Source organism: Macaca mulatta, chromosome 2 (assembly GCF_049350105.2).
Source record: "Macaca mulatta isolate MMU2019108-1 chromosome 2, T2T-MMU8v2.0, whole genome shotgun sequence".
NCBI lineage: Eukaryota > Metazoa > Chordata > Mammalia > Primates > Cercopithecidae > Macaca > Macaca mulatta.
In genome coordinates this window covers 156,468,443-156,485,802 of record NC_133407.1, presented here as the reverse complement: position 1 = coordinate 156,485,802, position 17,360 = coordinate 156,468,443, and positions in this window count along the sequence as shown.

Below are 17,360 nucleotides of genomic sequence, written 5' to 3'. Positions count from 1 at the left end.
ACCCCAATGACACACCCAGGAGCCCTAGCCTTGGACCCACCAAGCCCTGCACCCTATGGGCTTTGGTGCAAAGGCTGCTGCTAGGATGCTCCTTCTTCCCTCACCCTCTCCACCCAGCACCTACCTCATGAACTCCTCTTTGTCCTTGGAGGGAAACTGGGCCACCACTTCCTTGGGAAGCCATCTCGCTTTCATCAGGGCCTCAAACTCAGTGCCTCCGGCAGCTGTCTGTGCAGTTCTTTGATACTGGTCTCCTCACACAAGACTACCTGCTCCAAGAGCGCAGGAAGCACTTCCTTTTATTTTATTTTATTTTATTTTATTTTTTATTTTATTTTATATTTTATTTTATTTCATTTTATAAGTCTACCATGCTTAGAGACACATGCACAAGTCCTCAGCGCACAGCTCACTGAATTCCCGCACAGTGCGCACACCTGCATAAGCGGTGCCTAGGTCAAGACATGAAACCCAGCCATCTCCCAGCAACATCCCATGTCACCCTCCCACCGAAGGGGGACCACTATCCTGACTTCCAACAGTCTAGCTCTATTTTGCTGGTTTTGAGTTGTATGTACATGGAATCATATCTCTGTGATCTTCTGTTGGACAGATGCCTGGACCTATGAGACCAAATGGTGGTGTTGCCTGTGACTGCCCCTGCTTCTTCTCACGCTATGTCATGCCCCGCAGGGGGATTTCCCACATTTATCTATTTAGTCTATGTCAAGGGACATGTGAGTTGTTTCTGGTTGGGGTTATTTGAATAACACCGTTATGTGCATTCTTGTACATGTCTTTTGGAAAACATACGTGGACATTTCTGCTTCATGTAGACTCAAGTGTGGAATCACTAGGCCAGAGGATAAAAGTGTGTTCACCCTTCAACAGTGGACTGCCAAGCAGTTTTCCAACATGGCTGTTCCAAGTCTCTGCCTTGCTGCCCGTACTTGATGGGGCCTATCATCGTCACTGCAGTCATTCTGACACAGACCACGTATGGTTTACTCATTTTTTATCTCCGTGCCTAGTGCAGTGCCTGACACCACATAGTGGACACTTTAAAAGAGTGGGAAAGAGGAACTGAGAGAGAAGGAGAAAAGAGGCAAGTGAGAAAGGAAGGGAGAGAAGAGGAGGAAGGTGCGAAGGGGAGGGGAAAGGGAGGGAGGGAAAGGGAAAGGAGGAAGGAGAGAAGGAAGGAAGAAGGGGAGGGGGAAGGGAGGGAGGGAAAGGAAAAGGAGGAAGGAGAGAAGGAAGGAAGAAGCGAAGAAAGGAAAGAGAGAAGGGAGGAAAAGTAGAGGCTGTCTCCTACAACTGGCATGTTTCTGGCTTTAAGTCCTGCAGCAGCTGAAGCAAACATGAAGCCAGAGGGCTCCTTGGATCCAGCAGGAATTCTCTCAGCCCTGGAGACAGCTCCTCAAGCAGAGATCAGAAGTCTAGAACAACACAGGTGCTTTGATCTGCCTCTGCTAAGATGGAAACTTTCCTGAAGGCTTGGCAGGAGGTAGACACCTCCAGACCAGCGCAGCTTCACTGGAAAAGAGAAACGTCATGAAGATGAAGAGAGGTAGCTTGAAACGGCATGTTTCAGCAAGGAAACAAAGGCAGAGAGAGCATGGAAGGTGGCTGGCGACACCATGCTGGTGCAGGGTGAGACGAGGAGCTGCCAGGGGCAGCCGGTGGGCCCGAGGGAGCCTTCTCCCGAGGTTAGGAGGAGCAGGATGACAGAGCCCGACAGGGAGTTCAGAATGGGAGGACGTGGTTCAGGCCTCCATGTCAAGTGGACAAAGCATGAGAAGGGGAATGTGACAGCAGGGAGGACTCTGTGTGTGCATGCGGGTGCATGTGCATGTGTGAGTGTGTTTAATTTAAACTTGAACAAAGGAAAGCAGGGATGGCAGCACTAACATCAGACGAGGCCAACACAGTAAGTGTGGTCCAGAGGCTCACTGTATCATGACACCAACAAACACTAAAACAGCAGCACCAGTATTCAGCTCTCGAGCATTTTCTGCGAGCCAGGCACTGTGCTTCCTGTGCCCCATGTGTGCGCTTCCCTCCACACAAAAGCCCCCTCAGTGAACAAGGCTCTAAGCCCCATTGTACAGATGAGGAAACTGAGGCAGGGAAGTTCCACAGCAGCCTGGGTGGGACAGGGGACCCCAGCAGCCCCGCTTCAGAGGCCACACTCACGTCATCACAGAAAGGCTCAGTGAATCCTGACATTCTTTTTCCTCACACTTTCATAGACCAAACTACAAAACTCATTTTTAAATGTTAGAAATAAAAGGAGAAAAGATATGACGTTTTAATTCACTAATACTCATTTATGGAATATTAAGTAAGCAAAAAATAAGCACAGAGGATATGAACTACATCACTGAGAAGATAGAATTAATACATAAGCATTTATCATTTTACCCAACAAACAGAGAATGTGCCATTGGTGGGAGGTTCAGGGAACATCTTTAAAAGCTGATCATATCATCATTCATGGTAAATATGCCAAAAACACTTTTTGAACAGATCTTTTAGAGACCACAGTCTTGACCACGATATAATAAAGCTAGAAATACTTTCTAAAAATAGAAAGGAAATTGGAGATTTAAAACTACTCTCCTAAATAACATCTAGGTCAAGGAGGAAATCAAGTACACAGTAACAGATAACCCAGAAACAATGAAAATCAAACCCACATATCAAAACCCGTAGGATGGTCCTCGCCAGCCTCAGAGGCTCGCCCATAACTTTAAACGTGTTTATTGTCAAACCAGCTCACACACACAAAGAGAACATGAACAGATGAGGCTTTCAACCTCAGATTTTTAAGAAAAGAACAAACCCAAAGGAAAATAGGAGAAAGAAAATCATAAAGATAAAAGCAGATAAATAAATTAGAGAACATGAAAGCAGTGAAAATAACAAATAAATACCAGACCTGGTTCTTTGAAAATATACTAATAAAATAGAAAAACTTCCTGCAAATCTAATGAAAACAAAATTGTAAATGTGAAGGTCTTTCCACTTCAATTTCAGGGCTCTTTACTTTTTTAAATGCAGACAGACTATTATAATAAGAGAAAAAATCTCCAGGTAGGCTGTGGGGAGTGGAATGGGGGCTGACCCACACAGCAGATGTCCCTCTCATGGTGGCACCTGCAGAACTGGGGACGTGAAGTTCTCCAGATTCTCCTCTTTGGGATCTTAGGAGTCCGCCACGTAAAGGGGAGCATCTTTACTCTTAGGAGACATCTGAGGCTAGACCGTCCTTCAAGAGGTCCCGAGCACATAGAACGGGCAGTCCTAGTGGCCTCCTAGGCCCATTTCACAGATATGAATATCAGGCTCAGCCAAGCTAAGGGCTACAGAAAGGCTCTCTGCGTTGGCCACCTGGTGACCATGCTCACATGGTTCTCTCCCGCTAGAATGGCCTCCCACCCATCTTCCATGTCATCTCTGTTCTTAATCTTCTTTTCTGATGAATCTTTCTAAGCGGGGGGCAGAGGTCTTAGTGGATTCAGGTAGACCACTGGCAACTTTTATCAGTGACAAACCACTCCAAGCTCCCTGGTGGCAACTTCCTTGGAAGTCGCAGAGGCCTGAATGTGAGAAGTTCCGCCCGGCCCCTGCCCTGGCCAGAGCCTGTACTCCGCTGACCCCTCAGAACCCCTGTCTCCACTGGGGCCACTTCCCCCTACATCCTCACCAACACAGCCCTTCTCACAAAGTAAGACTGTGTCATTCATCATCGGTGGGCTCTATGGGTTAGGTGAGTTCACAGCCCACAGTTACCACAATAACAGCGCAAAGTAGCTAAGTGGAGAGCTTATTCTAATGGCCAAGTTTGTTTTAATGCTCTCACAAATTACTTTAGTCTTGAACTGGTCACCTCATTAATTTAACATTTTCACATAACTGAGGACATTTTATGGGGGAATCAGTTGCTAAGATCATATCATTCACAACTTGCGAGCAATAAGAACCCAACTCAAACTGGTTTAGCAAAACAAAAAGCAGTGAATCCCTTCCCGTGGGGCCTGGCTGGCTCTGGCCGCAGCTGATTGGTTCTGCTTTCCTTAGTGTGGCCACAACCCCAGGTGGGTCCCCATCACACTTGCAAGACAGGCAGCTCTGACCCACATGCAGCCAGCTGGGAACCTCACCACTTCCAGCAGCGTCCTGAGGTCAGCTGGCACTGGGCCACTGGGCCTGCCAGGCCTAGGGGACGCAGGTGTCATCCCCCACACGCCACACAGACTGACTTTGTTCTCCAAAGGAAAGCTGAAGGGGATTGTGCTACTGGCAAAACAACAGACGCCCAGGACAGCATGTTTGCAAATCTGGAGATTCATGAAGGTCTCTGGGTGATCAAAACCCACTCTTCAAAGAAGCAGGCTGCAGGATTTAGGGTGTCCCCTTGTGATGTCTGTTACTTACTTTCAAAGAGTTCCGCAAAGAGAAAATGCATAAAGAGAGGAAGAGAGATGAAGCAACTACACAAAAATTTTAACCATTATTGAATCCAGGTGCAAGTCATTCCAATTTCTTCCAATTAGTCCCTCCATTTTTCTCTGTTTTAAATGTTTTCATAAGCAAAATGGCAGAATAGTTACCAGCTAAATTGTTTTCAAACAATAAGAAAATAATGCACATTTGGCTGATAAATGTAAGGTTTATTTGCATCAACCCAAGGCCCACTTCCCCTGGGTGGTAAGAAAGTGTCCTCTTGCTGGAGCTTGCTACACTGAGGGTCCTAGCAGATAGGCCCCTCGGAAGACAGCCCAGCTAAGAAAGTCTCTGTGCTGGGCCCTGGGACTGTCCTTGAGTGGGAGCTCTTTGCATACCAGCCAACCTCTGAATGGCATAGACTCAGCTCAGAACAGACCCAGCCTGGTCTGGGGGCTCAAGGCAGCTCCGCTTTTGGTCTGCAGCACCTGGCCCCTGGAAGCCAGGCCGACACAAGAAGCATCTTCAGGAAGAGGACAAGGTGTTGCAGCTGCCAAGCTCTACTCCCACTGCACCAACCAGGGTCCAGGCCTGACTCTCCCACCCTCAATGGTCTGCCAGACAAGGGAGGAGTTCTCTCCTGGATATTTATGTCAGCCCAGGAAGCTGGAAGGAAAAGACCTCTTCACAATGAGACAAGCTCCTTCTAACAACAGAAAGTGGGTGTGGAGGGGACTTCTACTGTCCAGGAAATGAAGAACAATATGAATGACATATAAAGTAATATATTTTGAGCTGACCCATGAATACTCAGATTCCGCCAATGCTTCTTTTGATAAAGAAGGACCAGGCATCAAAAGGAAGCAGCATGCAGATAACACCGGGGACAACTCCCAGCCACACGGTCTTCACTGGGTGACCTCGGACAATCATATAACTTCCTCTGGCCTCCGTGTGCTCATCCATACGATGGGAATAATAGTACCTCCCAACAGGGTTGTTGTCATGATTCCACACTTCTTCAAGGGTCCCCAAGTTACAGAATGGACTGTAGACCATGGTTCAATGAACTGTACCTCTGTTGGAAACCATGGGCCAATGGCATCCTATGCCGGTTCCAGCCCTTGTCCACTGGAACAATTCTGCATCCCCTCTGAGACTGAGGCTGTTCCCTGCAGCCTCACTCCTGGAACTCGTGGGTGTGTTTGTTGAGCTCTTTGGAGTTCCTGGGAAGAGACACATCCAGGTGACCTAGAGAGCTCTGTGCAGTGTCACATGGAGCCCCTTGGAGTCCAAGACATAATGACCCCAGGGTTCACAGTATGGCCAGGCCAGGCCTGGACTAATACCATTGCAGAATTATCTGCTGCTCAGAAAGCCCTAGTTAGGGCAGGCAAGTTCAAGCTAAAATTCCCTGCAGTGGGAAAGGACACACACACATACACACACACACACACACACACACACACACAGAGAGAGAGAGAGAGAGACAAAAACCACAGTTAGCAGAACCTTAAGAAACACAATACCTGCTCACATCCACCGTCTTTCGAGCCCCTGCATGGTCATGGTCTTATCTGAGTCTCACACCAGTCCTGTAGGGCTTTACTGTTGAGAAATGGGTCTAGCTCCAGCTCCCCACTGTCACCAGGAAGCACAGATGGCTTCCAAATCTCCCCGCACATGCTTGCCATCAGGGGACTTTTAATCAGTTCAGAAACGCCATCCCCCTGCCACCCGCTGTGGCTGCTGTGATCTTAGTCCCTGCAGAGGCTCCCAGCTCTCTTCTGCAGGCATCTTGTGCCTCTGCCTGCAGCCTGGAGGCTCCAGGAAACTGCAGGGTGGCCCGAGAGATGCTGGAGCTCTGAGGTCTATATTGCAGGGGTCGGCAAACTACCACCCGCAGGCCAAATGCCCCACCACCGATTCCTGTACGGCATACAAGCTAAGAATGGGTTTTCCTTTTTTCTTAAGTTGGGAAAAAGTCAGGCCGGGCACAGTGGCTCACGCCTGTAATCCCAACACTTTGGGGGGCTAAGGCAGGCGGATCACGAGGTCAGAAATTGGAGATAATCTTGACTAACATGGTGAAACCCATCTCTACTAATAATATGAAAAAGAATTAGCTGAGCGTGATAGCATGTGCCTGTAATCCCATCTACTTGGGAGGCTGAGGCAGGAAAATCGCTTGAACCCAGGAAGCAGAGTGCAGTGAGCCGAGATCGCGCCACTGCGCTCCAGCCTGAGTGACAGAGCAAGACTCCATCTCAAAAAAAAAAAAAAAAAAAAAAAATCAAAAAAAGAATAATATTTTGTGGCCCAAGACAATTACATTGAATCCAAATTTTGATGTCCATAAATAAACTATTCTTGGCACCCAACCACACCTGTTTGCTCACATGGCGTCTACAATTGCTTCCACACTACCACTATCACAGCAGGACTGAGTCGCCGAGACAGCAACCATATGGCCCTGCACCACCAAAACTGCTATCTGTCCCTTTACGGAAAAGCTTGGCGGACCTCAGCTTTAGTGCCCCTGTCCTTCAGCCCTCTTTGTGTCGCCTGGAGGCAGAGCACATTTTCCACCCCCTCAAGGCTGAGTTTGATTTGCTTTGGCCAAAGGTGTGTCAGCAGACACGAATGTGAGCAGAAGCCTTAAACATGAGTGTCTGGCTGGCTCTGCTATTGTGCATGAGAAGATCATACCTCTGAAGCCACTACTCTAAGGAAGATCAAAGACAGAAAGCTGGGGGTGCAGCCCCAAGCTCAAGTGTTGGGGTCCAGCCACGCCAAGCCCAGCCTCAGCCTCTGAATGCCTGCTGACCAGGCAAATGTGAGAGAAGAAGAAACGCCATTGTTGTAGGCCACTGAGTCTCATGGTGGTTTGTTAAACAGCATTACTGTGGCAATAGCTTGCTGAGGCCATGTCTGGAATATTCTTCCCTAAGTACCCACAGAGCACTCCTTGGCTCTGGCATCTCTGCTCAGCTCTTCCTGCCCAGCGAGGTCCTGCCCCACCACCTGCTCTCCAGGGCAGCCTCCTCCCCCTGGGCACTCCCAACTCCCATTCCCGCTTTATCGCCTTCTTCTACGCTGTGTCATTTTCTTTTTATGTCACTTCTTCTCTCTCTTCCCCTCTAGACTGTGAACTCTGTGGGCCAGGCATTCATGTGTTCCGTTCACTGCTAGGCCATTCCCCATCCTGTGTCTCCTGTCCTTCCCAGCATGCTCAGTGCACTCAGCCCTGCCTGGCCTGTCCAGCCCCACCTGTGACCTCTCAGCCCTCCTGACCCCACCCCGGCCCTGCCCCCTGTGCTTCCGCCACACTGGTCTTCTCGCTGTTCCTCAACAGGCGCAGCAGGCCCAGGCCTTTGCATCAGCTGTTCCCTTGGCCTGAAATGCCTGAAACACCTTTCCCCTAGATTGCCCCAAGACTCGACTCCTCACTTTCCTACCTTCCCCAGCACCTGATTCTAGACTGCAGCTCTTCCTGCCCTCACCCCATGATGCCTGTCCCTCCCCAGCTCCATTTTTCTCCTCAGCTCTTGGTGCCTTCTTGCATACCCTGCATCCACCTGCGTCTGCCTCGGCCCAGGCATGCCAGCTCCTGAGGGCAGGTATTGTGTCTGCCTTATTTGCTGCTGTGCCCCCAGACCTTGAACAATGCCTGACACACAGTAGGTGCTCAGTAAAAACTCACTGAGTCAAGAGGAGGGAGGGAGGAAGAGGCGCCCAGGAGAAGGTGCATGGATTGCTGGGAGCCTGCGTGAAGAAGGTAAACACTCAGGAGCTGGGATTTAGGAAACTGCACCCCAGAGGCTCAGGCTCTTCTGGGCCCCTAATGGGCCTACGCTTCAGGGCTCAGCTTTAGCACTCCACTGGGCCTTATCTCTCCACACGGAACATCCTGAGGCCTCCACTGACTAAGCTCAGCTGCAGGGGATTTTATTCCGCCACAGCAGAAATGAGAAAGCTCTGCGGGTTTTGCACACCAGTGACAGACTCCAGCAACTCAGGCCTGTGGTGTGAGTGTGCTGCGGAGGGAGGAGGCCAGGCTTTGTGAGGAAGTCAGGAACCCAGGTTGCTGGAGGGGGCCTTGCCACAGCCCACAGCCCGTAGCCCACAAGGAGTAGTCCCTGAGACCCCCAAACCGCTCCCTATCAGAAACTCTCATGGAGACGAAAGGTGGAGTGGCAGGAGGGGCAGACTCGCAACTTTCCCTCTGCGCCTCTGTTTCCTCATCTGTAACATGGGACAATGAGGAGCCGGGAGGACTCCCCGGGAGCGAAACCCAGCTAACACCCAGGGGTCACTACCCAGCATGGCTCTGAATGCTTTCTGTGCATCACTCACCCAGGGCCCAGCAACGCTGTGAAGGAAGTAGTGTTAGTGCCCTCCACAGATGAGGAAGCTGAGGCACAGAAAGATCTAGTGACCTGCCCAAGACCCCACAGTTAGGACGCAGAGCTGGTCCAGGGTCCTGTCTTCTCCAATCTGCTGTGCACCACCCCTGCTATGTAAGTCGAGCCCCTAGAACACAGGGATGAAAGCAACAGAAGGAATATGGCCCAGTCACAGAGAGGATGCTAGGAGGACTTCTGTCCCTGCTAAGGACCGGCTCTGGCTTGTGCCTGGCTCAGCCAAGCTCTGATGCTATTCTGAGCACAGCCCTGGACTTCTGGACACCTGAGGAAACAAAGCAGGCAGAGTTCCACTTCACCCATCTGAGAGTTTTGTGGGTCAGTTCAACAGCCCCCTGAGCCCTGGTGGCAGAGATTAGCTAATTGTTCAGCAACTCACTACCCTTTCCTCTGGGGCCAGGAGGAATACTTGGGCATCATTCCTAGCCCTCCTTGCCCTGGGTTGTGGCCATGTGGCTGAGTTCTGTCCAGTCAGTGAATGTGGTGAAAGTGATGCTCACACACTTGGATCACACACTGGACCATGACACCTTCGGTGCGATCCTCCACATGTTTTCTTCCCGTATCTGCCAGTCAGATGTTAACACCTAGAGTGACTTATAAGCCCCATGTTGACGGTGGCAAAACCTCCATCATCCTGGGTCTCTGAATCACTGTATGGAGCCCCTATCTCAGTCACAATGAAACTTTGCATGAGTGAGAAATAGCATCATGTATTGTGTGAGGCCACTGAGATTTGGGGTTGTCTTTTTTCTACAGCCACTAGGGCTGCCCTATCACACCCATGTTCCTTATCTTTAACGTAGGGATAATAATTTGGATCTTCAAGTTGTTAGGTGGGTTAAATTAAATGTGATAAAGTGTCAGGATGCAGGGAATACTCAGCAAACATTGATTTAGTGTTTGCTGAATGTTTGGGCGAGCCCATGGGTGTTTGGCTAGTGTATTAGGTAGGACTGCTTTTTGCTATAAATGACAAGATGCTGGGTGACCAGTTGTTTAAACCACAAGGATGTGTGTGGCTTACTCAGCAGACCCTCTGGAAGTAGGCAGTCTGGAGTTCCTTCCCTGGCCCGGTGATGACAGGTCCTTCCCTCCAATGCCCTTGGCCACTGTCAGCATGCCGGCCTCTCACTCTTGCACTTTTCCCTCTGTGGTCCCTGAAGCTGCAGGCACAAAGAAGGGAAGCACCAGAGGGAAATGCTTTCTCCTTGAGAGGCTCCATCTCTTTCTTCATCTGGAAGCAAACTTTTCCCCAAAGCCCCCAGGTGATATGGCCTTTCCTCTCATTAACCAGCAGCAGGTCCCTTATCCATTTCATCTGCAAGGGAACATGAATTGGCTCCTGGTGGAAAACTGAAGCATCTGCCAGAGTTGGAAAAGAACATGGAAGGTGGTCAGGGCCTAGAGAGTAGCCACACATGTCAGAGATAAAAAAAACTGAGCAACTCTGACCAGGAAGGGGCAGCAGCTACTGAGATAAGGGAGCCCTGGGCCCAGGAAAGACTGGGGCTGATGGAGGGGTGGGGACCAGGCAAGAGGCCAAGTTCACATGCATGGCCAGGGGACCCACAGCAGTGGCGGAGCTGCAGGAGAGGCCGTCAGTGACCACAAAGGCCCTAGCTCACCTGTCAAGCGTGGTGCAGGGTTTTCTTTGTGCATCGGTCTGAATTACTTCCATTGCAAACAACAGATTCCCACTCAAACTGGTCTGAGCCTTAAAGATGATAAGTGGTCTCAAAAACTGAAAATTCTACAGCAGATCTGATGAAGCTGGACCCAGGGCTCAGGATGTCCTCAGGGCTCAGCCTCTCTGCATGTCTGCTTTGGTTTCCTCTAAGCTGGCACCACCTCAAAAAAAAACCTTTCCTCTGGGGAGGTGGCAAAGACAACTTCCAGCAGCTCCAAGCTCCCTTCCTTAGCTTCGTGACCCCATGGGAAAAAGGACTCTCCTGGTGGTTTCAGCAAAAATCCTGGGGTTTACTCTGATTGGCCAATGTGGTCACGTGTGCAGCTCTGAGGTGTGGGCGGCATCAGTGTCTAGCTGGAAAATAATCATTTAATCACAGGCTTCAGGAGCCAGGACCCTGTGTCCGTCCTGCCCATGCCAGCCCCAGGAACGTCAGAGCCTCCACTGAGGCACCTCAGAGAAGTGAGTGTACAGGGGATATTAAGGCCTCCCCTGAGCCAGGACTGGCTGCAGCTCACAGGCCACTGGACTGAGGGGCAGGGAAGCCATGGCGAAGGGCTGGCTCCTGCCATAGGCAATAGCATCAATGCAGGAGATGAGGCCGGCCACAGTGGGGGCTACAGGCCAGCAGTTCCAGTCTGCAGACTCCACATGGAAGGATAAAAAGCTGGACCTCTCAGTATCTGTTGCCAGACCTGCCTGGGGGCCCTTGTGCAATGGATGACCACAGCCACCAACCTTACCTTGATGGCTTCCAAAAGAGGGAGGCTCACTACCTCTTATCTGCGTTACCATAACTGATTTAGATGGTATCTCAAGCAATGTGGAGACATTCAACCGCTGACCTTCCCCCCAAATCAGCTCCTCTGAGACGTCCCCATTTCAGTATATACTAGCTCCATTCTTCCAGTCGCTGAGATCAGTCTCTCTCTCTCTCCCTCTTTCTCTCTCTCTCTCTCTCACAAACACACACACACACACACACACACACACACACCCCTAACCCATACACACATCTTGTTGGCTCCACTTCCAGATTCGTGCAGACTCCATCCAGAATTCTCCCCACCCTCCTGCTGCAACCCTGACTGCGGTCCCCGCACCTCTGGCCTGGACAATTGTAGCAGCCACCCCTCTAGTCTCCCTGCCGCCATTCCTGACCTTCCTACCAACAGCCAGAGTGAGGCTTCTACATGCCTGTCAGATGGTGTCTCTGCTCAGCCCCCACCATGTCTCCCCATCTCACACGTAATTCAATGGCCAAGAGGATCCTATGTGACCCGAACCAACCCCCTCCACTGACCTCCTCCGCACAGATTTCTGTGCTATTTCTCGAACGTGCAACAAACACTCTTGCCCCAGGACCCTTGCACCTTCTGCCTGACTGCTCTGCCACACCACTCCTTCACCTGTGCGTAGCTGGCTCCTTTTTGGCACCCAGTCCCCATCCCTACCCTCTCCTCACGTCTCCCCTCCCTTGCCACCAGATAGCACACAGGATTGACTTCCACCATCACAGGGACTTAGAGGAAGGGAGTGAAAGGGGAAAATTGAAAGACTGAGCATGTACCCAATATAGTCAGAGAGCATACACACACACACATACACGTGGGTACACACACACACAAGTACACACGAGTATACACACAGGAGTACACACACACAAGTACACACACAAACACACATAAGTACACACACAAACACACATAAGTACACACACAAGTATACACACGTAAGTACGAACACACACGAGTACACACACACACAAGTACACACACACAAGTATACACAACATGAGTATACACTCACACAAACACACATGAGTACACACACATAAGTATACACACACACACACACACAGAGCAGAGTAGGCAGCTGTGGGGAAGTTGGATCTGTTTTGTGTGTCTAAGCTGTAATGCCAGTAAGTCTGTGATTTTGCTTCAAATGTTTCCATCTCCCTGGCCACAGTGATTGGTCTGCCCCAAACTGGCCACTCAGAGCCACTCCCCAAGATGTTTGAGTTTACAAACAGAAGATGTGAACCAGGGAGCTGCAGGTGCCACCATTCCAGGGCCACAGAAGAAGCTAGCCTGAGAGAATGTCGCCAACATGCAGAGACACGTGGGAATCCAACGGGAAGAGTAAGGAAGCATCCCGGCCCAGGTATCTTTTGGCAGCCGACCCCTGGCCTTCCTGGTTGGGCTGAACGCACCCACACATTCTCCTCATTGCCTGAGCAGTCCATTGTGGGTTTCTGGCTCTTGGAACAAAATGATTCCAACCAATCAGGCCCTGGATACACTGTGTGCTGGAGATTGTACTCAGCCCCAGGCCTCAGAGGAGAGAGGATTCAGACAAAGCCAAGAGAGTAGGAGAGCTGGGTCCCAATGGACAGGGAGAAGTCCCCATGTAGACAGGAGGGGGGGATGCATCCTGGTCAGAGAACACGGCACTCAGGGCACAAGTGAGTCCCCCAAGAGCTGGAAAACAGGAACCTAGGCAGAGAGGAGATGAATAATTGATCCAGATGGGAAAGACACCATTCTGAGGATCCTATGATGGGGCGCTGTGGGGGATGACCCTCAAAAGAGAAGAGGGGCAGAGGAAAAGGAAGGAATATGGCAGCCAGACCTACCCAAGCCCTGACTCAGCCCCTGATTTGCCACCAAGCCCTGGGCAGGCTGCTTCGGCCATCTGAGGCTCAGTGTTCCCATCTGTGAAATGAAATCAGAAATCAAATGAGATTAGGGATAAGAAAAGTGCTTGGTAAATGCTGTTCACCTACTCATTTGAGGGCACGGGGTTGTTGCAAGCAAGATAATGGTGCGGGAGACCCAAGGCATGCTGCCTCCCTACTCTGGCCTCAGAGTCCTCAACTGCCTGCTCTGCTGTTGTCAGCAAATATGTATCACATGCACTGTGCCAGAGATATCAGACAAGGTCCCTGTCCTCAGTGGGCTTACACTGCAGGTGATAAGTAAGTAGAAGTAGACACAAATAAAGAACTAGGGTGATTCAGGCCATGGTAAGTGCTAAGTAGAAAATAAATCTGGGCAAGGGCTCCAGAGTGACAGGGAGGTGAGCCCCATCCGGGTGGTCAGGGAAGGCCTTTCGAACGTGGTGGCCTTTGAGCTGAGACCTGAATGGAGCAAGAGAGTGAGTGGGTGTGGGAAACTGAGGCCCATGACCACCAGTGCCCTAGCAGACAACTGAGCTCCTGGGGCATCCCGGTGTCTGGGCTGCACACCGAAGACAGGGAAGTGACGATGCCCCAATCCCACAGGAACACACTGGTGAGTGGACATTAGGTAAGCAGATTATTGAAAGTCACAGTGCTGCTGTCACAGAGAGAGGGGCAGCAAGAAGCTCCATGGGCCAGTGGGAGCCCAGGGCAGGAGGAACCTCACCCAGTCTATGAGGGAGGGCTTCCTGGAAGAGGTGAGGAAGTATGCTCTGGAGGACAGAGGAAAGAGCAGGAGCAAGAATCAGGAGGCGACAACTGGAATGAACTCCACAGGGACAGCCACATTCATTCTGGCTGTGGACTGAACTGTGTCCCCATCAGATGTCATATGTTGAAGCCCTTGCTCCCACTGTGACTGCATTTGGAGACTGGGTCTATCAGGAGATAATGAAGGTTAAATGAGGTCATGGGATGGGCCCCGATCCCATAGGATTCGTGTTCTCCTAAGAAGAGGCACCATGGTGGTATGTGCCTGTGGTCCCAGCTACTCAGGAAGCTGAGGTGGGAGGATCCCTTGAGCCCAGGTGCTCAAGGTTGCAATGAGCTATGATGGCGCCACTGCATTCCAGCCTGGGCAACAGAGCAAGAGCTTGTCTCTAAACAAAAAAAGAATGAGAAGAAGAAACACCAGAAAACTCACTCTCTTGCTCTCTAACCATGCACAAATAAGAGGTCACGTAGAGACACAGCAAGAAAGCAGCTGTCTGCAGCCAGGAAGAGAGCCCTCAGCAGAACCTGCACCTGCCAGCACCCTGATCTCAGACTCCCAGTCTCCAGAACTATCAGAAGTAAACGTCTGTTGTTGAAGCTGCCCAGTCTATGACAGCTTGAGCAGACTGACATCCTCACACCACCACCCAGAAGGAGCAGCTCTTTGTATCCCCACTTTACAGATGGGGAAACCAAGGCCCAGAGATAATACGTGACTTGCCTGTGATCCCACAGCTGTAAGTCAGAGTTAAGACTGGAGCCCAGGCCATCTCCCTTCACCACCCACACCTGACATTCCCACACTGCGCTTCCTGCACGGTGGACAGTGCATGCCTGCTCACAACTGGGACCACTACCTCCTCTGCTTTCTCTGTAGCTCTAGCCCTAACTCATGGGAGGAGCAGCAGGGCCATATTTGAGTTTCAGAGCACTGCTCAGGGGGTCAGAAGGCAGGGGCAGATTCTTCTGGAAGAGGTCGGAGGTTTCCCAGCCAGAGCAAAGCTGGGATGAGAACCTGGGGTTCCTCCCACCTCTCTCCCAGACCTGTGACTGTCCCTCCCTTGGGGAACTGGAGAGCCAGCCCGAAGGTGCCTGCTCCATGGGAGGACCTAAGCCTGGATGCCTCATCTCCTGCAGCTTTGGAATTCTAGCGCCTACCTCCACCATGCCTTCCTCTCATGGGCCCCCATCTCTCCCCAGCCTATCCAGCTCCTGACAACCAGCCCTAAAACCTCCTTAACTGAGGGTCTATGTCTGCTGGGGTGTTTGGTTAGAAGGCATTTAAGCAAATCAGAGGGGATCCTCAAGGGAGCCTCAGTCCCTCCCCAGGGCCCCTCCTAGCCTACTCAGCAAAGGGGCATTAAAACAACTCTTTAAAAACTTAGCTGGTGCAGTGGCACACACCTGTGGTCCCAGCTACTCAGGAGGCTGAGGCAGGATGATGGCTTGAGCCCAAGAGGTCAAGGCTACAGTGAGCTAGGATTGCACCATTGTGCTCCAGCCTGGGCAACATAGCAAGACCCTGTCTCTGAAAAGAAAAAGAAAAAATTTAATCAGAAAACTAAAACAACTCTGATGTCCACTGACAGATACATGGATAAACAAAATGTGGTGAGCCTGTGTGTGTGTGTGTGTGTGTGTGTGTCTACATGTACACATATACAGTAGAATATGATCCAGCCTTAATAAGGAAGGAAATTCCGACCCATGCTACGACATGGATGAATACCACAGACACTAGTCTAGATGAAACTAGCCAGTCACAGAAGGACACATACTGTGCTTCCAGCATATGAGGTCCTTAGAGCAGTCGCAATCCTAGAAACAGAGTAGAATGGTGGTCTCCAGGGGCTGGGGGTGGGGGATGGGGAGTTAGTGTTTCATGGGGACAGAGGTTCAGTTTCGGAAGATGAAAGAGTTTTGGCTGGGCACAGTGGCTCATGCCTGTAATCCCAACAATTTAGGAGGCTGAGGCGGATGGATCACTTTTTGGTCAGGAGTTCGAATTCAGCCTGGCCAAAATGGGGAAACCCCATCTCTACTAAAAATACAAAAAATTAGCCAGGCGAGGTGGTGGGTGCCTGTAATCCTAGTTACTTGGAAGGCTGAGGCAGGAGAATTGCTTGAATCCGAGAGGCAGAGGTTGCAGTGAACAGAGATTGCACCACTGCACTCCAGCCTGGGTGACAGAACAAGACTCTGTCTCAAAGAAAAAAAAAAAGTTCTGTGGATAGATGGTGGTGATGGTAGCACAACAATGGGAATATACTTAATGCTACTGAATTGTACATGTAAAACTGGTTAAGATCACCAATTTTACGTTATGTATTTTTTACTACAGTAGAAAAATGCAAAAGTAAAACCCAGCCCTGACTCCAGGCAAGGGTGGGAGGAAAGGAACTGGGCTTATGGAAGCATTAGGGATAGTTGGGACTGGGTGGGTGGTCCCAGGCCCAAACTAGTGAGGGGATCCCACTTCCCTGCTGAGTGAAAAGGGTGAAGACTTGAGAGTGCTGTGAGCTGCAAAGAGACTGGGTTCTAGAAGGGAGAGGAGTCCATGCACACAGACCGCAGGGGGACCTGGGCCTGTCACTTCCCCTCTGAGCCTGGTCAAACACGGGAGTCAACATTTACTGGGCAGCCTCCAAGGGCCAGACAGAGCACTCTGTGCTGTGATGCTCGGCGAGTCTCATCCCCACAGGAACCTGAGAGGTGGGAACTGTCACAATCCCCACTTCACAGAAGAGGAAGCCAAGGATCTGAGAGGTGAAATGACCTGCTCAGTTTACACAGCAGAAATTTGGGAAGGCTGGGAGTCAATCTGGTATCCATACTGTTCACTGTTCTGTTCTGCCTCCCAGGCTGGAAGCTTCCAGCAGTGGAAGGGCCTGAAGGCTGGTTCCAGGGCACAAACCGGCATGTAGCCTTAATGTCTCCTGAGAAATATGGCCCACAGAGACACATGACAAGCTGAGCATCACTTCCTGCCACTGGGGAGTGAGCGGGGGACCTAGCCCAATGCAGCAACCTTGCAGTGAAACTGCCCTGGGAGTGGCCCGCACTACCTGGGTGGCCCCAACTTCTCCATCTGTGCTTCTTGGCCTGCCTCCCTGGCCACAGTTGATTGACCTATGTCCAACTGACCCATGTTGGACCAATCAGAGTCCTTCCCTGGGTTTTCACACTGTAGCTGAAGGAGCCATTCGACCATCTTTAATGGTAGGAGTTGTGAACAATGGGAGACAGTAGAACCTGCCTGAGGAGGCACTGAAGCTGGTGTTCAGGAGAAGCAAAGACAAAAAGAGCTAGTATTATTGGGGTTTGATTGTAGATAAATTGAAACCCC